The 21968-nt window shown below is 45.3% G+C and overlaps 1 long non-coding RNA gene across 1 annotated transcript; it reads left to right on the forward strand.

Annotated features, from left to right (window-relative positions):
• The first annotated feature begins 14832 nt into the window (after positions 1 to 14832).
• LOC140189290 (uncharacterized) lies at positions 14833 to 20633 on the forward strand. The gene is made up of 2 exons (XR_011883497.1): positions 14833 to 14908; positions 20450 to 20633. It is a non-coding gene; the product is annotated as an uncharacterized lncRNA (long non-coding RNA).
• The last annotated feature ends 1335 nt before the right edge of the window (positions 20634 to 21968 follow it).

A 21968-nucleotide genomic window follows, 5' to 3' on the forward strand; every position in this document is an offset into this window, starting at 1 on the left:
CATGTATGTTATAATTATGCGTCTTTTTGTCAGTTTTGGTCTTGGTCTGTCTTGTATTTCTGTGATATCATACTGGAGGAACATTGTATCATTTCTGAATGCAGGCATTACTAAATGACAATAAACAAGGACGGAGTATCCTCATAATCTAATCTAATCAAAGATTTGGGGAGACGTTATGAGGAAGCAGATTCAGCGGTTTGCCAAGTGAGACAGAAGACACGGATCAACACACACAAAATGCTGGAGGAACAGGCAGCATCTATGGAAAAGAGAACAGTCGACGTTTCAGGCCGAGATCCTTCAGCAGGACTGGAGCAATAAAAAGATGAGTGGTAGAATTAAAATGTGGGGAAAGGAAAGGATGAAGCCAAGTGAGTGGTGAAACCGGGAGGGGCTGGGCGGAGCAAACAGTTGGAAAGTTGTTTTGGGAAAGAGATACAGGACTGGAAAAGAGGGAGTCTGATAGGAGAGGACAGAAGGCCATTGGAGAAAGCAAACGGAGGAGGAGCACCAGAGGGAGGTGATGGGCAGGCAAGGAATTCAACCCCCGGCATCTCCAGGTTGGTGACTGTGAATTAAAAAAAATCGGTGGGAAATCCCAGATGTTGAAATTCCGAGCAACACACACAAAATGCCGGAGTAACTCAGCAGGCCAGGGGATAAGCAATTGCCTGCCTGTCTTCACACCGTCCCACGTGGAGAGTTAAAACCCGACCCTTACTGTTTCAGTTACAAAGCTGTGGTGGTGAAATGGAAAACCCGCCCCGCGTGGCAGGGAGGTGCGAAGCATCAGCGATACTCCACATCTCCCCATCTGTCACTCACTGGTCCGGCCGTGATGGTCTGAACATGACACCAACAGGTAATCCCGGTGGAGGAGTTGCTGCGTTTGAGGTGAGTGCTTGCAGTACATCAACGTCGCGAGTTCCGCTCACAAGGTGAACTGCGGGTTCAACACTGAAGCAACTCCGACATTCATTCAATCATCAGGACAGGATTAGGAAGTTAATGGCACCTCGGGTGAAAACGTCCTATTTATTAAAAATGAGCTTACCAGTTGGATGAATTGTCCGTCTAGACAATTAAGTGAAGTAAAACACATTTCGCGGGTGAAATATCGGGAACGAGGTGCAAGACGGGATAGAACACAAAAGGCACGGAGATAATAACCGGGTGGGCCAGAAAGTGGGGAAACAAGAAAGAAAGGTGGAGAAAAAGAGAAAGAGGAAAAACAGGAATGAACAAAAGAAATGAAGTACGTTTGAGTTTGTATACGAGAAAGAGACGGAATGCAGCCAGACATATACTGGCACAGACCCAGACCATGACATGTACAGACACAGGCATATACAGACAGAGAACCAGACCCAGACATTTACAGACACAGGCATAAACACATATACACATTCACACAAAACATCGCGCAACATTCACAGTTCAACATTTTTTAGTATTCCCTGTAGCAGAGTGGCGCAGCGGAAGCGTGCTGGGCCCATAACCCAGAGGTCGATGGATCGAAACCATCCTCTGCTATATTCTCTGTTGGCGGCAGCAGATATTCATCCTCATGTTTTGAAACACCAATGTTTCACATCATACATCTAGAGAGGAAACCGCATTTCAATTGAAATTCTTCATTTATTCGTACTTGTTTAATTCTTGTCTCTGTGGCGCAATCGGTGAGCGCGTTCGGCTGTTAACCGAAAGGTTGGTGGTTCGAGCCCATCCAGGGACGCTAGTATTCCGGTAAGTTTTTTTCTCTCTCTCTTGTAACCGGGAAAATGTTCAGCAGCATCTATGGAATAAAGTACACAGTCGGTGTTTCAGGCCGAAACCCTTCTTCAAGATCATGAAGCAGCCTAGCCTGCTGAGTTCCTCCAGCCTTTCGTGTGTGTTGCTTGGATTTCCAGCATCTGCTGCACATTTTCTCGTTTGTGATTCGACTAGTGCACGACGAAATCTCTTCCATGGAATTGGATTGGATTGAATTGACTTTAGTAATTACGTCCTTCACATACATGAGGAGTAAAAATATTTACGTTACGTCTCCGTTTAAATGTGCAATGTGCAATTTATAGTAAATATGTAATAGATATTACTATATTTATTACAGTCAATATGACAGAAATACGATTCTATCAGCTTGAATTAATCAGTCTGATGGCCTGGTGGAAGAAGCTGTCCCGGAGCCTGTTGGTCCTGGCTTTTATGCTGCGGTACTGTTTCCCGGATGGTAGCAGCAGAAACAGTTTGAGATTCGGGTCACTCGGATCCTCAACAATCCTTCGGACCATTTTTACAAACCTGTCTCTGTAAATGTCCTGAATAGTGGGAGGTTCACATCTACAGATGCGCTGGGCTGTCCGCACCACTCTCTGCAGAGTCCTGCGATTGAGGGAGGTACAGTTCCCATACCAGGCAGTGATGCAGCCAGTCAGGGTGCTCTCAATTCTGTGCCTGCAGAAAGTCCTTCGGATTTGGGGACCCATACCAAATTTCTTCAACCGTCTAGGGTGAAAGAGGCGCTGCTGTGCCTTTTTCACCACGCAGCCGGTATTCACAGACTCGTGAGATCCTCGCTGATGTGTATGCCGAGAACCTTTCAACCTCTCAACCCCAGATCCATTGATGTCAATAGGGCTGCGTACTCTGAAGGAGTTTGAATCTTCCCTTCGACGCGAGTTAGTGAAACCCTCTCTCACTGCTCCCCCTCTGTGATCTCAGCTCTTGTTTTTCTGCTGTGTTTCATTACCAGCTGGGAAACTCTGCGCTGCCCGGAGGCCGGCGCTCGCTACTGCTGCCGCAACGGGCTCAGGGGGAATTGAATCTGTTCTACGAGTTTCAGTCACATACTGTACCGTAATACAGTTAAAAGCTTCTCACTCTCACTGTTCAGAGAGATCAGACCATTACACAGTGTATTGGAAGAGAACAAGGTGAAGCAATAACAAAATGCAGAATAAAGTGTAACAGCGACAGAGAAAGCACGGCGCAGGTAAATAATAAGGTGCAGCTTCGTACCGAGGTGGATTGTGAGGTCAAACGTCCATCCTACCTTATGGGAAACCATTCAATAGACACAACAGTGGGACTGAAACTATCCCTGAGACTGTGACGCGTGCTTTCAAGCTTTTGTACTTTCTGCCGGATGAAAGAGGGAACGAGAGAATATCTGGAGCAGGTCATGTCTTTGGTTAGGAAAATGTATGTTCGATTTGACCAGAAAGTGTGTGTTTCCTACAGCGGAGTCCGTGGAACTAACCGACTTCCCTGGTCTAATGCTGTTTTTCTCATTCAGTTTGGGGTCCTCGATCATACTACATGAGGGACCACTACCATCGTACATGAGGAATTCATCAGATCCATTAGAGTGAATTTCACTCAGAACAAATTGCTCAGGAATTAGAGTTCTGCGTTCATGGTGCTTGGCGAGGGATTTTTTTTAGCCTGAAAGTGTACAACCTGCAATGGCCGGGAATGGAAACCGTGTCAACTGCTTGGGAAGCAGCTATACCACCATCTCCCCATGATGCAAACCAGATTCGGTTACTGAATGGTCTCTGGTGCTATCAGATACTGTTACTCGATTCTCAGTGTCTGAGCTGTTTTCTGAAGGATCGTTCCTCACTCTGTTGCAGTTCCTATTCCGACCAGTGGATGTCGCGACGTTCCGACAGACCGGAGAAACACAGCACCTGGGATCCAACTGAAGGGAGAATCGACCCGAGAGATTCGAAGGGCTACAAATGGTTTCCTGCTTCACGTATCAGTAAAAGGGAAACAAATCCTGATTATAAGTATCCGTTCAAACAACACGCAGTTAGACGTTAAAGGGATCCCCTCCTTTGCCCAGTCCTTGAACACAGTAAGTGACTGAATCGCTAATAAATCCTGAGACCCGTCCAGTCACAAAGTGAGGAGCGGATGGGTAAAATGCACCAGCTCTACACTCAGCAAACGAACATCAGAGTGATTCTATGAGTTCTCCTATACACTGACATCCGTGTGATAGGTTCCATACTCTTGTTTATTCCTCGCTAGTTCAGTGGTTAGTATCCCCGCCTGTCACGCGGGAGACCAAGGTTCATTTCGCCAACGAGGAGACCGTTTTCCTGCTTCAAATGAAGACGGGATTATAATATGGGACAATCTAGTGTGCAAATAGCCCAAAACTGGAGTGTTTCCCGAGAACAAGGGACATTCATCATTTTGTTTTCACTTTTCCCTCATGATGTCTGTATCTCAAGGCCGTTTGACGTTACACTCAATGACCGAATCCGTCACTCCGAAACATTATACAGAGACTGCTGCCGTGAGATATGAACTCCCGCACTCTCTCAGTTTGTCTGGTTGACTGTGTGGAGAAGACAGGCAAAGGAACAGCTGAAACACTTTGGAGAGAACGATGCCATGGAATGTGTAACGCCGGGTTTAAAGCCACCCTGCCCCTCCCGCAACACTGGACCCTCTGAACAGACGCTCAGAAAATGAACTTGGGGGCGGGGAAGGTAGGATTGAGTTTGTGACGTCATTACAACACGTGACCATTCGTTTCGTTGCTCCGCCCCTAGACCTGATTGACAGCAAAATACCTGAAAACGGTGCGAGTTGCTGATTGGCTCAGTAGCGTTGGTGGCGCTGGCTGTGAATGTGCGGGGATGATGGGAAATAAAGTAAGTTCAGGTTGGGGGTGGGGGGGCGAAGAGTGTCTGGAAAAGGATCCGGAAATAAAGGATCCGGGTGAGTGCGGTAAGAGGTTGGAATGAAGTTGATCTAGATCTGCAAAATGGAAAAAGGAAAACAATATTGCAATCATTTCAAGAGATTTGAGAGGATACTTAAAAAAGGAAAGAAGACTTCAAGGTACTGTTTAAATTTTACCCGGAACAGATTTATTTTACCAATCCCATTAAATTAACTGCAGCAATACACAAAATGCTGGAGGAATTCAACAGCATCTATAGAAAAGAGTTCAGTCGACATTTCAGACCGAGACCATTCATCAGTCCTCAGTTCCTCCGGCATTTCATTTGTGTAGCTTGGATTTCCAGCATCTGCACGTTTTCTCATTTGAAATTAACTAAATTTGATAACTATTTTAGGGAATATAGATTGTGCTCAAACTTTAAGGGGAGGTGATGTGCTAATCGTTAAGATAAGAAACTGTGAGAAGGCATTACATTTGAAGACTTTATTTGGTATCTGTGTTGCCTAATGAAAATACAGGTATCGGGGTGTTAGGACAGGTGTTCTGGTGGAGATTTCGATAAAGAGATTAAGAATGTAAATAGATTACAAGTGCAAACACGAGGATATCTGCAGATACTGCAAATTCAAGCAACACACACACAAAAGTGCTGGTGAACGCAGCAGGTCAGGCAGCGTCTATAGAAAGAGTTACAGTCGACGTTTCGGACCGAGACCCTTCGTCAGGACTCGCCCGAAACGTCGACTGTGCCCCTTCCTATAGATGCTGCCTGGCCTGCTGCGTTCACCAGCATTTTTTGTGTGTGTTGCAGAGATTACAAGTAGTTTGAAATGGAGAAAACATGGACAGTTTAACTGCATTGATATATTTTGATGAGGTGAAGCTTTCAAGTAAAGTTAGTCTGGGGTATGTTAGTTATAATGCACGAGCACATATTCCACCTCCGCTTAGATGTCACAATGTCAGAGATTTGGGCATGTTGTGGCAGTACCTCCTGGGAAACTAAGGTGCAGTTAGTGTTATGGGAAACTTAATATGAAGATTGTGAAGGTGTAAAGTTTGACTGGTGTAATTGTAGAGGAGAACATAGTGCAGTCTAGTCATAGTCATAGTCATACTTTATTGATCCCGAGGGAAATTGGTTTTCATTACAGTTGCACCATAAATAACAAATAGTTATAGAACCATAAATAGTTTAATAGTAATATGTAAATTATGCCAGTAAGTTATGAAATAAGTCCAGGACCAGCCTATTGGCTCAGGGTGTCTGACCCTCCATGGGAGGAGTTGTAAAGTTTGATGGCCACAGGCAGGAATGACTTCCTATGATGCTCAGTGTTGCATCTCGGTGGAATGAGTCTCTGGCTGAATGTACTCCTGTGCCCACCCAGTACATTATGTAGTGGATGAGAGACATTGTCCAAGATGGCATGCAACTTAGACAGCATCCTCCTTTCAGACACCACCGTGAGAGAGTCCAGTTCTATCCCCACAACAAGTGTATGTATCCCCACAACAAGTGAAGTGTATGAGGTGTTTGTAGCAGAAGCATTTGATTCAACAGGTAGGGGTACTAAAGTGGTAAAACTCTTGTGGAGAGCTTTTGATTGATTTGTTGGAAAGCATATGTCACTCTAGATCACTGAGGGTTGTATGGTTGGGGAATTTTGTGCACAGTTCACTGTGGGGTCATTCATGGAACTGTTTGATTGTAGAAGAATGTTTAGGTATTTCCAATCTTGTGTGCTTTAATGATGGGAGGGGTATGAAATGTAATGTTTCTAATCATCTGAAAACTGCTGTAAATTTAACTCCTGTTTCAAACATTCTGGCTGGAGTGACTGAATGAGATGTTATGGGTGAGGAGACAATGGGGAGTGATTATTTTCCTATATTTATAAGCATGGGTTTGGAGTTATATAGGGTGCAGGAGACTGTTCTTAGGAGGTGGAATTTTGATGAAGCAAACTGGGAGAATGTTGAGGATGATATGGGTTTCTGCAATGAATGGTGATGTCACATTATTCATCAAACTGCGGTGGAAGTGATGCCTGTTAAAAATGACATTAATAGGAGGAAGACTGCACCTTGGTGGATGGGGGAGTGTGCAGAGGGAATTAGGGAGAGAAATAAGGTGTTTGGGAGAGTTGAGAATTATCACTCTCTGAGTGACCTTATTAAGTATGAAAGGGTACAAGCTGTGGTGAGGAAAGTGGTGAAGGTTGTGAAAGAGGTTCACTGGAGGTCATCTTGTGATAGTATTGGACAGGATACTAAACTTGGAGGTGTTTGGGGAATGATTCAGAAAATCAGGGGGTGGAGTTCATCGGGTTAATAACATTTCCAGTATTGATTAAAGAAGGTGATTGTTAGAACATAGAACAGTACAGCACAGTACGGGCCCTTCGGCCCACAATGTTGTGCTGACCTTCAAACCCTGCCTCCCATATAAGCCCCCACCTTAAATTCCTCCATATACCTGTCTAGTAGTCCCTTAAACCTCACTAGTGTATCTGCCTCCACCACTGACTCAGGCAGTGCATTCCACGCACCAACCACTCTCTGAGTAAAAAACCTTCCTCTAATATCCCCCTTGAACTTCCAACCCCTCACCTTAAAGCCATGTCCCCTTACATTGAGCAGTGGTGCCCTGGGGAAGAGGTGCTGGCTATCCACTCAATCTATTCCTCTTATTATCTTGTACACCTCTATCATGTCTCCTCTCATCCTCCTTCTCTCCAAAGAGTAAAGCCCTAGCTCCCTTAATCTCTGATCATAATGCATACTCTGTAAACCAGGCAGCATCCTGGTAAATCTCCTCTGTACCCTTTCCAATGCTTCCACATCCTTCCTATAGTGAGGCAACCAGAACTGGACACAGTACTCCAAGTGTGGCCTAACCAGTGTTATATAGAGCTGCATCATTACATCGTGACTCTTAAACTCTATCCCTGGACTTATGAAAGCTAACACTCCATATGCTTTCTTAACTACCCTATCCACCTGTGAGGCAACTTTCAGGGAATCTGTGGACATGTACCCCCAGATCCCTCTGTTCCTCCATGCTACCAAGCATCCTGGCATTTACTTTGTACTCTGCCTTGGAGTTTGTCCTTCCAAAGTGTACCACCTCAGACTTCTCAGGCTTGAACTCCATCTGCCATTTCTCAGCCCACTTCTGCATCCTACCAATGTCTCTCTGCAATCTTTGACAATCCTCTACACTATCTACCACACCACCAACATTTGTGTCATCTGCAAACTTGCCAACCCACCCTTCTACCCCCACATCCAGGTCGTCAATAAAAATCAGGAAAAGTAGAGGTCCCAGAACAGATTCTTGTGGGACACCACTAGTCACGATCCTCCAATCTGAATGTACCCCCTCCACTGAAATAGAGAAGGTTGAGTTACTGGCTTGGTCATTTGCTGCAAGTCACAATCAAGATAATTTAAGTGAAGAGCCTAAATGATGTCAAGATGAGGTTTTAAGTGAATACACTGATGTGTTGAAAGCCAGCTGTAACAATGATAGTGTTAGTTACATAGAGTTTATTTGTGTGAATGTAAGAAAGCTATTAACAGTGCAAGTCAGATGGCTGTAGGATGGTATGTTTAAACATATAGCTTACAACTCTTGAGATAATATTAACAATTTGGAATCATATTTGGAGTTTAGACCATATTTCCTCCTTATAGAAAATGGTAGTACCTGTTCCGAAACCTGGAAATCCCCACAGGATCCTTCTAATTATAGACCAATATCATTAACATCCTATCTCATTTCGGTAAACTTACAGAACGTATGGTAATAGAGTTGTTGAATTATATTTTGGAAAAGAGAGGTGATGGAGCATTTTATCAGCGTGGATTTTGAAAGTGTAGAATGACATTGGATTCAGTTTTATATTTGGAAGATGATATTGGGAAAGCACTTGTAAATAAAGAAGTTGTAATTGCAGTATTTTTGTATTGAAAAAACATATCGTATGTTATGAAAGGATTAAATTGTAGAAATGTGGAGTGAGAAGAAGGCGACATTATTTTTTTCTGAGTTTTTTATTTGTATGCTCCAGGCAGTTAAGGATGCGTAAGGTATATTTGGGCTTCTATATGGTGGAGAATGGGACCCCATAAGACAGTATTTGTAGCCTTTATTGTTTAATATTATGATTAGTGATATTTTTTCTGAGATAGGTACTGGGGTGGGGAAATGACTTTTTGCAGATGATGCAGATTTATGGATCAGAGGTAGAAAATTCAATTGAGTTGTATATAGAATGTGATTAGTGATTAATAAGGTCAAACAGTGGGAATATAGATGGGGTTTTAAGCTTTCAGTAGCTAAAATACATTTTGTGTTTTACAAAGATGATCAATAGACCTCTTTATTGATCCATATCATCCTCAAAAACAATTGATTTGAAATTATATGGTCAAACTCTTGAATAAGTGTCAGTGGTAAGATTTTATGGCATGTGGCTTGATTACAAGCCAACAGGGAAGCACCATATCAGTAAAATAATTGATAAATGTAAAGGAGCACCGAATATTCTTGGGTGTCTGTGTACGTATTGTTGGGGCACTACTGGCTCATCACTGTGACTCTGTAAATAATTGATAAGTGTAAAGGAGCACTGAATATCCCTGGGTGTCTGTGTGGGTATTCTTGGGGAGCTATCGGCCCATCACCGTGACTCTGACAGGGAACCAATGCTACCAGAAATCCACCGAGCTGCTCATCCGCAAACTTCCCTTCCAGCATCTGGTGCAGAAGATCAGGCAGGACTTCAAAACCGATCTATGCTTCCAGAGCTCGACCATCAAAGGCCTGTAGGAGATTAACGAGGTTTACCCTGTCAGGCTCTTTGCACCATCCACACCGAGCGAGTCACCCTTGTGCCCAAAGACATTCAGTTGGCTCGCGGCATCCGCCGGAAGCAAGACTCAGCCTGGCCTCGGCAGCAAACACAACAAAATGCTCTTTTAAAAGCCACTAACCTGGATGAGGAAAGGGCTGTCACATTCTCTTCATGACACTGTTGTGGTGTTGACACACATTATCCCTCTGATCTCCCCCATGGGAGTTTTGGAGTTGTTTGATGGGAAATCCCAATTCTCACACCAACTGATCTACTTGTTTTGGTCTCAGCTCATTTCATCAACACATCAATGTCACACTTTAGCCAAAGATGACCATCCACACCAGCAATAACTCCATCATCTCACAGTCAGTGTGAACTTACTGCTCACGGTTCCTACATCCACGCCCAAATCACTCAGTTGTATCACAAATAGCAAGGGTCACAGAACAGATCCATGTGGAACAACACTTGTCACCAGCATCTGATCACAAAACTACTCTCTGCCATCACTCTGTCTCCTATTGCAAAGCCAATTCTTGATCCAATTTCCCAAATGGCCTGACTGAGGCCCATATGAACCGTATCAATAAACTTCGTCAGTGCCGGCAGCCCTGGGTGAGGATGGTCAGGACCCAAGTGCTGGAGTATCAGAGACTAAAATCCAGACACGATAGGAGACGGAAACAACGACAGGGTTCAAAACCTGTCTGTGTCTGGAGGGAAGAGCACTTTGAGTAACTCCTTTGCTCCAAATAGGAGAAAAATAAGTAAATAGAAGAGAAGTAAAACATTACAATAGAAACTGCAGATTCTGTAGTCTGAAGCAAAAGCAGAAAACAGGAAACTCCAGACCTGAGTGTTCTCCACTTGTACCAGGAAAACATTTGGAGCTGTAGCAAAGCAGGAAATTTTTGCCAACTTACAAAACCATCAGGCAAAGTCAGCAGAGTCTGGTGAAAGTGACTCCATGTTTAACAAACGCATTTGAGTGGTTGAAGCTGTAACACCAACTGTGGATAAAGGGACCCAGTGACGCACTGAACCGAGATGTCCAGGACACGTTTGATATGCCGCTCCATCACAGGGGATTGGGGAAAATGAGAGCTGACCGTGATTTCTGAACTTGCTGATCACAAACACTGATGGAATCTGAGTTGTGAAGAGCGGTGAGGAGTCTACAAAGGGGTAGATACAGGTGACGTGATAGGACACAGGTCTGACAGCTGGGATATTGTGGGGGAGGGAGAGTGTGAACTTGTACATGACCCTCTGGCTAAAGAAATGTCTTCTTATCTCTTTCCTGAAGAGACATCCTTCTATTCTGAGTGTGTGCCATCTGGTGCTGGACTAACCCACTACAGGAAACATCCACTCCACGTTCACTCATGTGGTTATAATGTCATTCTCTCCTCATTCTTATGAACTCCAGCAAGTACAGGCCCAGAGCCATCAAATGCTCCTAATATGTTAACCTTTTCATTCCCGGGGTCATTCTCGTCAACCTGCTCTGCACCCTCTCTGATGCAAACACATCATTCCTTGGATAAAGGGCCCAGCGTTGCTCACAATACTCCTTGCGAACTGACAAATGTCAGTATGGACAAGTGGGCCCCCTGTTTTCACATTTCTGTAAGAAAAGTAACTAATTTTCATTCTTATATTTTGCTGATTTTAATGTAATCTTCTTCCTCAGTTGTAATTTCTATTTCCCTTCATGGTGAAAACTTTGCATTCAAAGTCAACAACATCTCCTCCACAATCACCATCAGCACTGGTGCACCACAAGGTTGTGCTTGGCCCATGACTCTACTCACTTTATACCTGTGATTGTGTGGCTAAGTACAACCCCAGTGACATATTTAAGTTTGCAGATGACACCACTGTTGTTGGATGAATCAAAGGTGGTGACACATTTGCCCTCAGGAGGGAGATGGACGATCTGATTGAATGGTGCCACAACGACAACCTCTCACTCAATATCAGCAAAACCAAAGAGCTGATCACCGACTACAGGGGCAGGAAACCGGAGATCCATGAGCCAGTCATCATTAGGGGACTGGAGGTGGAGAGAGTCAGTAGCATTAAATTTCTGAGCATTATCATTTCAGAGGGTCTGTCCTGGGACTAGCAGTAAGTGTCACTATAAAGCAGGCAGGGCAGAGACTCTGCCTGCGTATAATCAGCGTGACATCTCAAACTTTGACATATATAGATGCAGAGTGGAGAGTAACCTGACTGGTTTCATTATGGCCTGATATGGAAACACAATGATCAGGAATGGAAAGGAAAATGTCTACATGAAATTTGTGGAGATGTCAGGTGTAATTTTTTTTACACAGAGCATGGTGAGTGCGTGGAATAGGTTACCGGCAAAGGTAGTGGAGGCGGATACAATAGAGTATTTTCAGAGACTCCTAGATAGGTACATGGAGCTTAGAAAAACAAAGGGCTCTGGGTAATGCCAAGTAATTTCTAAAATAAGTGGGCCGAAGGGCCTGTATTGTGCTGTAGGTTTCCCATGTTTCTAACTGGTGGATGCATCCCAGTACATCACAGGCAAAGCCCTCCCCATCATTCAGTACATTTACAAGCAGCACTTCTACAAGAAAGCTGCATCCATCATCAACAACATCCTTCATCCACCTCATGCTCTCTTCCACTGCTGCCATCGGGAAGGACGTACAGGAGCCTTCGGTCCCACACCAACAGGTTCAGGAAGAGTTATTACCCTACACCAGTCATGCTCTTGAAATGGTGTAGGTATCTTCACTGAACTGATTGCATATCCTGCACACTCACTTTCAAGTACTCCACAATTGAATTGCACAGTAATACTTATGTTTTAGTATTTGCATGATCTGTCTTTTGCACATTGGTTATCTGTCAATCTTTGCTGTTTACAGTTTTTCTAAATTCCACTGTCTTCATTTCCCTGTAAATGCCTGAAAGAAAATGAATCTGAAAGTAGTAACCTGTTGCACCAGATGTCCCAACACAGGGGACCACTGCTACACTACGATAAGGAATGTCTATTGTTTGCTCCCGAGACCACATTTTGTCAAGTTGGATCATTTGACTGCACTCGTTCTACCTGCACACAGACAGAGCCTAAGGAACAAGTCTCCAGAGATCAAGGGGTGGTGTTGAGAGGCAGAGGAACGGTTACAGGATTGCCTTGAGTCAGCAGGCTGAGCCATGTTCAAGAACTCATCTCAGGACCTGAAGGACGACACCGGGGTCACTACAGACTTTACTAAAACAGCTGTGGAGTCGTGTGTCCCCACAAAATCATTCAGGCTTTTCCCAAATCAGTAGGCCTGGATGAGCAATGAGATCCGGAACCTGCTGAGTGCCAGGTCAGAGGCATTGAAGTCTGGAGATCAGGAATGCTACAAGAGGTGCAGGTATGATCTCCAGAAACCATCTCTTTGGCAAAGTGGAGATTCCGGACTAGACTGGAATAAAAGAGAGATGCTTGACAGCGGCAGCAGAGTTTGAATGCCAGAATGTCCTGCAAAGGTAAATAGTGACAAAGGGGACAGATGAGCTCAATGCCTTCTGTACTCACTTTGTCCACCAGAAGAGGGAGGAACCATCGCGCACCCCCGTGTCTCCCGATTGTCATTTGGTCTCAGTATCTGAAGATGACGTGCAGGCTGCCTTCAAGAGAGTGAATCCAAGGAAAGCATCCGGTCTGGATGGAGTACCTGGCCGAGTACTGAAGACCTGTGCTGACCAGCTGGCTGGTGTATTCACGGATACCTTCAACCTCTCGATCTGGCAGTGTGTGGAACCCATCTACTTCAAGGAAGTTTCAATCATATTGGTGGCCAACAGGAGCGTGGTAACCTGTTTAAATGACTATTGCCCAGTGGCACTTACATCCACAGTGATGAAGTGTTTTGAGAGGCTGGTGTTGAAGCATATCAGCTCTTGTCTGAATGGTGACTTGGATCCTCTCCAATTCACCTACTGAAGCAACAGCAGATGCTGTCTCGTTGTCTCTTCACACAACTCTGGAACATCTGGACAGCAAAGATGCAAACATCTGGATGCCCTTTATTGATTACTGCTCAGCATTTAACACCATCATCCCCTCAAAACTGATCAGTAAACTCCCAGACCTGGGCCTCAATACCCCCTTGTGCAATTGGATCCTGGATTTCCTCAGGTGCAGATCCAAGTCAGTTCATATTAGCAAAAACAGCTTCTCCACAATCTCTATCAGCACAGGAGCACCACAAGGAAGTGTGCTTAGCCCCCAGCTCTACTCACTTTACACCTATGACTGTGTAACTGAGTACAGCTGCAACACCATATACAAGTTTGCTGATTACACGACAATCAAAGGTGGTGATGAATCAGCAAACAGGAGAGAGATTGAAAACTTTGCTGAGTGGTGTAATAACAACAACCCCTCACTCAATGTCAGTAAGACTAAGGGACGGATTGTACACTTTAGGAGGGAAAAACCAAAGGTCCATGAGCTAGTAATCAAAGGATGATCAGAGGTGGAGAGAGTCAGTAACTTTAAATTCCTGTGTGTCACTCACTCAGAGGACCTGCCCTGGACCCATCGCATAAATATAATTGTGAAGAAAGCACAACAGCACTCTACTTCCTCAGGACTCTGCGGAGGTTCAGCATGTCATTGAAAACCTTGGCAAACTTATATAAATGTGTGGTGGAAGGTGTGCTGACTGGCTGCATTTCGGCCTGATACAGGAACACCAATGCCTTTGAGTGGGAAATCCTGCAAAGGGTAGTGGATTCGGCCCGGTATATCACAGGTAAAACCCTCACAACCACTGAGCACATCTACATGAAACATTGCCGTAGGAAAGCAGTGTCCATCAGCAAAGATCCTCACCACCCAGGCAACGATATTTTCTCACTGTTACCATCAGGTAGAAGGTACAGGTATCTAAATTACAATATGAATATTACTGTGTATAACACACTCAATTCCAGGGAATGGGGGAGTGGGTCACTGTCCCTGGAAATCTCCCGCTTTCCCCATTCTGTTTACAATGGTCGCAAGTTTTTCAGCCGCTCTGCTGATTGACAGCTCCGTCTGCCCCGCCTCCCCGGCTGCAGGGTCACTGTCACGTGACTCCATGCGATTGTTGACCCGTGGCGCGCTGACGTCACAAAGCCCTACAGTCACCGTCGACGTTTCCGTGGAAACGGTCCAGTGCGGGAAGTCCGAGATGGTGGAGCCGGTGTCTACTTGTTGGGGTTTCGGCGCCGCTGTGGGATCCGCCTCTCCTCTTCCTGCCCGCGGAACAGTGAGTGTCTGTCAGCGCCTCACTGCACCGGCTCTCTGCCTCAGGTACAATATTTAAAACATATTTGCACAGTCACATGGATGGGAAAGATTGAGAGGGATACGGGCCTAATGCAGGCAGATGGGCCGAGTTCAGGTCGACATCTTGGTCGGCGGGGATGAGTTGTACCGAAGGGACTGTTTCATTTCTGTATAAACCAGTGACTCTATTTTGGGAGGTTAAATCATGGCAGGATGTACACAGGTCTCTGAGGAGTTTCTGCCCCTCCCTCCCCCCCCCCCCGCACACCTCTTCTGGTACTGATTTAGATACCAGCTATTCTCTGTGTGAAATATTTACCCCTCAGATCCCCTTTAAATCTGTCTTTAAACAGTTTTGTCCTACTCTCATGGGAGGCAGTTCTTTGATTGTCAAGGCAAGTAGAACACACAACCCTGTCTACCTGTGATGCCACATACAGGGAACTGTGTAACAATATTAGAGGCACATGCACAGGGGCTTCAGTGAGCAAGGCCCAGAGGCATATGAAACTAATGTAGGAAAGTGGGATTAGTACAGCTGTGCATGATGGGCCAGAGGGTCTGTTTCTATCCTGTACAACCCTGACCACAGCAGTCCTCCACTGCAGTGGGGTTTGTCACCTTTATTCTCAGCTGTGAGCTTGTTCCACTGAGCCCCTTATCCTCTGAGAAGACATTTGCAACCTCCCACTGTGACCAAGCTGCCAGCCATCTCTCCTAATATCACCCAGAGTACTTCACCAAATTCCCATAGAAAACTGTTGTTACTGGTGCATAGGGAATGGCAGCATTTTGGTAGCCTTTTGAGGGGTTGGTTCAGTATTTGACCATTAATACCTTTGTACAACAACAATCCCATCATACTGGGTACTGAATGTTTTAGGTATGACCATCCTGAAGTTCTGTGTTTCAGGTTCCCATTGCACTTTCACAGTCAGTGGTTTCTGCATGTCCATACTGACCATTGAGAATCTGTCCCCACTAACTCAGCACTTGGTCTGTCTCCTATCCTGCCTTGGTGATTCAAATGCTCATCCAGATGGTCCTTAAATACCAGCCTGCACCACCCCTTCAGACTGTGTTCCAGATTGTAACGTCCCTCTGGGGACAAAGGAAACATAGAAAACCTACAGAATAATGCAGGCCCTTTGGCCCACAAAGTTGTGCCAAACATGTAGCTACCTTTGAAATTACTAGGGTTACCCAGAGCCCTCTATCTTCCTAAGCTCCGTGTATCTATCCAAACGTCTCTTAAAAGACCCTATCGTATCAGCCTCCACCACCATTGCTGGCAGCCCATTCCAAGCACTCACCACTCTCTGCGTAAGTAAGTAAGTATGTAAGTACGTAAGTAAGTAAGTACGTACGTACATACATACATACATACATACCCTGACATCTCCTCTGTACCTACTCTCAAGCACCTTAAACCTGTGCCCTCTTGTGGCAGCCATTTCAGCCCTGGGAAAAAGCCTCTGACTATCCACACAGTCAATGCCTCTCATCATCTTATACACCTCTACCAGGTCACCTCTCATCCTCTGTCGCTCCAAGGAGAAAAGGCCGAGTTCATTCAACTTATTCTCATAAGGCATGCTCCCCAATCCAGGTAACATCCTTGTAATTCTCCTCTGCACCTTTCTGTGGTTTCCACATCCTTCCTGTAGTGAGGTGACCAGAATTGAGCACAGTACTCCAAGTGGGTCTGACCAAGGTCCTATCGAGCTGCAACATTACCTCTCGGCTCCTAAGTTCAATTCCACGATTGATGAAGGCCAATGAACTGAATGCCTTCTTTACCACATAGTCAACCTGCGCAGCTGCTTTGAACGTCTTATGGACTCTGACCCCAAGAGCCCTCAGGTCCTCTACACTGCCTTGGTCTTACCATTAATACTATATGCTGTCATCATATTTGACCTACCAAAATGAACCACTTCACACTTATCGGGGTTGAACTCCATCTGCCACTTCTCAGCCCAGTTTTGCATCCTATCAGTGTCCCGTTGTAACCTCTGACAGCCCTCCACACTATCCACAGCACCCCCAACCTTTGTGTCATCAGCAAAACTTACTAACCCATCCCTCCACTTCCTCATTCAGGTCATTTATAAAAATCACAAAAGTGAGGGTCCCAGAACAGATCCCTGAGGCACACCACTGGCCACCGACCTCCATGCAGAATATGACCCATCTGCAACCACTCTTTGCCTTCTGTGGGCAAGCCAGTTCTGGATCCGCAAAACATTGTCCCCTTGGATCCCATGCCTCCTTACTTTCTCAATAAGCCTTGCATGGGGTACCTTATCAAATACCTCGCTGAAATCCATATGCACTACATCTACTGCTCTCCCTTCATCAATGTGTTCAGTCACATCCTCAAAAAGTTCAATCAGGCTCGTAAGGCACGACCTGCCCTTGACAAAGCCATGCTGACTATCCCTAATCATATTATACTTCTCCAAATGTTCATAAACCCTGCCTCTCAGGATCTTCTCCATCAGCTTACCAACCACTGAAGTAAGACTCACTGGTCAATAATTTCCTGGGCTATCCCTACTCCCTTTCTTGAATGAGGGAACAACATCCGCAATCCTCCGGAACCTCTCCTGTCCCCATTGATGATGCAAAGATCATCGCCAGAGGCTCAGCAATCTCCTCCCTCGCCTCCCGCAGTATCCTGGGGTACATATCATCTGGTCCCGGCCTCTTATCCAACCTGATGCTTTCCAAAAGCTCCAGCACATCCACTTTCTTAATATCTACATGCTCAAGCTTTTCAGTCTGCTGCAAGTCATCACTAAAATCATCAAGATCCTTTTCTGTAGTGAATATTGAAGTAATGTATTCACTAAGTACCTCTGCTATTTCCGCCGGTTCCATACACACTTTCCCACTGTCACACTTGATAGGTCCTATTCTTTCACATCTTATCCTCTTGCTCTTTTCACATACTTGTAGAATGCCTTGGGGTTTTCCTTAATCCTGCCCGCCAAGCCCTTCTTATGGCCCCTTCTGGCTCTCCTAATTTCCTTCTTAAGCTCCTTCCTGTTAGCCTGACAATCTTCTAGATCTCTAACAGTACCTAGCTCTCTTAACCTTATGTAAGCTTTTCTTTTCTTCTTGACTAGATTTACTACAGCCTTTGTACACCACGGTTCCTGTACCCGACCATAACTTCCCTGTCTCATTGAAACGTACCTATGCAAAACTTCACACGAATATCCCCTGAACATTTGCCACATTTCTTCCGTACCTTTCCTTGAGAACATCTGTTCCCAATTTAAGCTTCCAAGTTTCTGCCTGATAGCCTCATAATTCCCCTTACTCCAATTAAACACTTTTCTAACTTGTCTGTTCCTACCTCTCCTAATGCTATTGTAAAAGAAATAGAATTATGATCACTATCTCCAAAATGCTCTCCCACTGAGAGATCTGACACCTGACCAGGTTCATTTCCCAATACCAAATCAAGTACAGTCTCTCCTCTTGTAGGCTTATCTACACATTGTGTCAAGAAACCTTCCTGAACACAGCTAACAAACTCCACCCTATCTAAACCCCTTACTCTGGGGAGGTGCCAATCAATATTTGGGAAATTAAAATCTCCCATCGTGACAACTCTGTTGTTATTACTCGTTTCCAGGATCTGTTTGCCTATCTGCTCCTCGATATCCCTGTTACTATTGGGTGGCCGATGAAAACCACCCAGTAGAGTAATTGACCCCTTCCTGTTCCTAACCTCCACCCACAGAAACTCTATAGACAATCCTCCCATGACGTCCTCCTTTTCTGCAGCCACGACACTATCTCTGATCAACAGTGCCACGCCCCACCTCTTTTGCCTTCCTGTCTGTCCTTCCTGAAACATGTAAAACCCGGCACTTGAAGTAACCATTCCTGTCCCTGAGCCATCCAAGTCTCTGTAATGGCCACCACATCATAGCTCCAAGTAGTGATACATGCTCTAAGCTCATCTGCTTTGTTCACAATACTCCCTGCATTAAAATAGACACATATCAAACCGTTGGTCTGAGCACGTACCTTCTCTATCACTTGCCTGTCCTCCCTCACACGCTGTCTCCAAGCTTTCTCTATTTGTGAGCCAACCGTCTCTTCAATTCGGTCCCCACCCCCCCAACAGTTCTAGTTTAAACTCTACCTGTGGGATTCAAGTGCAACTCGTCCTTTTTGTACAGGTCACACCTGCCCTAAAAGAGGTCCCAATGATCCAGAAATCTGAATCCCTGCCCCCTGCTTCAATCCCTCAGCCATGCATTTATCCTCCAGCTCATTCTAAGGGTCTCGGCCTGAAACGTCGACTGTACCTCTTCCTAGAGATGCTGCCTGGCCTGCTGCGTTCACCAGCAACTTTGATGTGTGTAGCTCATTCTATTCCTATACTCACTGTCACGTGGCACAGGCAGTAATCCTGAGATTACTACCTTTGCTCTCCTGCTTCTCCACTTCCTTCCTAACTCCCTGTAGACTGTTTTGAGGACCTCCTCCCTGTTCCTACCTATGTCAGTGGTACCAATATGTACCACGACCTCTGGCTGTTCTCCATTCCACTGCAGGATGTTTTGGACACGATCTGAAACTTACCAGACCCTGGCATCTGGGAGGCAAACTACCATCGGTCTTTCTTTCCTGCGTCCACAGAATCGCCTAACTGAAGAGTCCCCTATCACTGCTGCCTTTCTCTTACTTTCCCTACCCTTCTGAGCAACAGGGCCGGACTCCCACTGTTGCTTCCCCCAGAAAGGCTATCTCTCCCCTCCCCCCCCGAACAGTACTCAAACAGGAGTACTTATTGTTTAGGGGGACAGCCACAGGGGTACTCTCTGGTACCTGACTCATCCCCTTCCCTCTCCTGACTGTTAACCACTTGTCTGTCTCCTGTGGTCCCGGTGTGACCACCTGCCTATAACTCCCTTCTATCACCTCCTCGCTCTCCCTGACCAGACAAAGGTCAACGAGCTGCAGCACCCGTTCCCTAACGCAGTCCCTTAGGTGTCGCAGCTCAACACACCAGGTGCGGATATTGCCATCCAGGAGGCTGGGAGACTCCAGAACTTTCAACATCTGACACCGAGCACAGAACACCGGTCTCACATACATACTTCCTTTCCACAATTAACGCAGGTAAACCTACCTTGTCTCGTTACCACCTAAGCCCGTTGAGCCAAAGCCCTCTCACTCTGCTGCCCGCTGGATATGGCGGTCTTCTTTTTAACCTTTTCCTGCTCTACTGGCTGATGTCACGTGCCTGTGCAATCTTGCCTCTCTTTACTCCAAGTAGTAAAATACCTTCGCTCGAGAAATCCTGAGCCGTGCCATTCGCAGCCTTCTTGCTTTTCCTCATCGTCTTTAAACCACACATTTCTCTCATTAAATTTTTGTTGCACACACCTCATAATTGTCTGCATTAAATTCCATCTGCCATTTTAACAGCTGGACAACATCCCATGTCAGTATTTGCTAACCTTTCTTGCTGTCCACTGCACCCCTAATCTTGGTGTTATCTGCAAACTTGCTGATCCAGTTTACCACATTCTCATCCAGATCGTTAATACAGATGCAAAACAACCATGGACCCAGCACCGGGAAGTTCAACCAGGGCAGGATGTACACAGTGAATGGGAAGTGTTCATGAACAGAGACTTTGTGCGTTTCTGCCTCCACCACCTCCTCTGGCAGGTCATTCGGGAGACCATCACCGATCCTTATCCCTCTCAAACCCCCCTCCCATCCCACTCACAATCTAGAACATCCGCATTAAATATACCCAATGAATTGGCCACAGCCGTCTGTGGGGATGAATTCAGAGTCAGAACCAGAATCAGGTTTATTACCACTGGCGTTTGTCATGAAATTTGTTAATGTATCAGCAGCAGTTCAATGCTGTACATGATAATATAGAAAGAATAAATAAATTACAGTATGTGTGTGTATGGATATGTTTATTTTGTTGATTGAAAACAGTGCAAAAACAGAAATAACATATATAGAATACATCTAGAGCAGTTTTGTCTGTTTTAAATTGAGAAATCAAATGTCTTCAAACTCCTTATGAAACATATCTGCTGTCATGCCTTCTTTTTACTGTAGCTGCATCGATATGTTGGGACCAGGTTAGATGATCAGAGATATTGATATCCAGGAACTTGAAATTATTCACTCTCTCCACTTCTGATCCCTCTATGAGGATTGGTTTGTGTTCTCTCATCGTACTCTTCCTTCAATCAGCTCTTTTGTCGCACTGACATTAAGCACAAGGTAGTTGCTGCGACACCACTCAGCTAGCTGGTATACCTTGCTCCTGTAAGTCCTCTCCTCTCCATCTGAGATTGTACTAGCCATGGTTGTATCCAGCATATTTATGGACGGCTTTTGAGCTACGCTTAGTCACACAGTCATGGGTAGAGGGGGAGTGGAGCAGTCGGCTGAGCACAATCCCTGAGGTGCACCAGTGTCAGTTTGATCGTCAGCAAGGAGGAGATATTAATTTGAATTTGAATTGACTTTATTTCTTGTGTCCTTCATGTACAGGAGGAGTAAAAATCTATACGTTACATCTCCGTCTAAATGTGCAATTTACAATCATAGTAATTTATATTAATTTATAATAAATAGAACAGCCAGTGTAACATAGAAATACACTCAAATCAGTGTGAGTTAATCAGTCTGCTGGCCTGGTGGAAGAAGCTGTCCCGGAGCCTGTGTGTCCTGGCTTTTATGCTGCGGTCCTGTTTCCCGGATGGTTGCAGCTGGAATAGATTGTGGTTGGGGTGACTCAGGTCCCCAGTGATCCTTCAGGCCCTTTTCTCACACCTTTTGTTGTAAGTGTCCTCAGTCATGGGAAGTTCACAACTACAGATGCGCTGGGCTGTCTGCACCACTCTCTGCAGAGTCCTGCGATTAACGGAGATGCAGTTCCCATACCAGGCAGTGATGCAGCCATTCAGGATGTTCTCAATTTTGCCCCTGTAGAAAGTTCTTAAGATTTGGGGGCCCATAGCAAACTTCCTCACCCGTCTGAGGTGAAAGCGACGCTGTTGTGCCTTTTTCACCACTCAGCTGG

The sequence above is a fragment of the Mobula birostris genome, chromosome 28 (genome assembly GCF_030028105.1).
Source record: "Mobula birostris isolate sMobBir1 chromosome 28, sMobBir1.hap1, whole genome shotgun sequence".
In the NCBI taxonomy this organism is placed as follows: Eukaryota; Metazoa; Chordata; class Chondrichthyes; order Myliobatiformes; family Myliobatidae; genus Mobula; species Mobula birostris.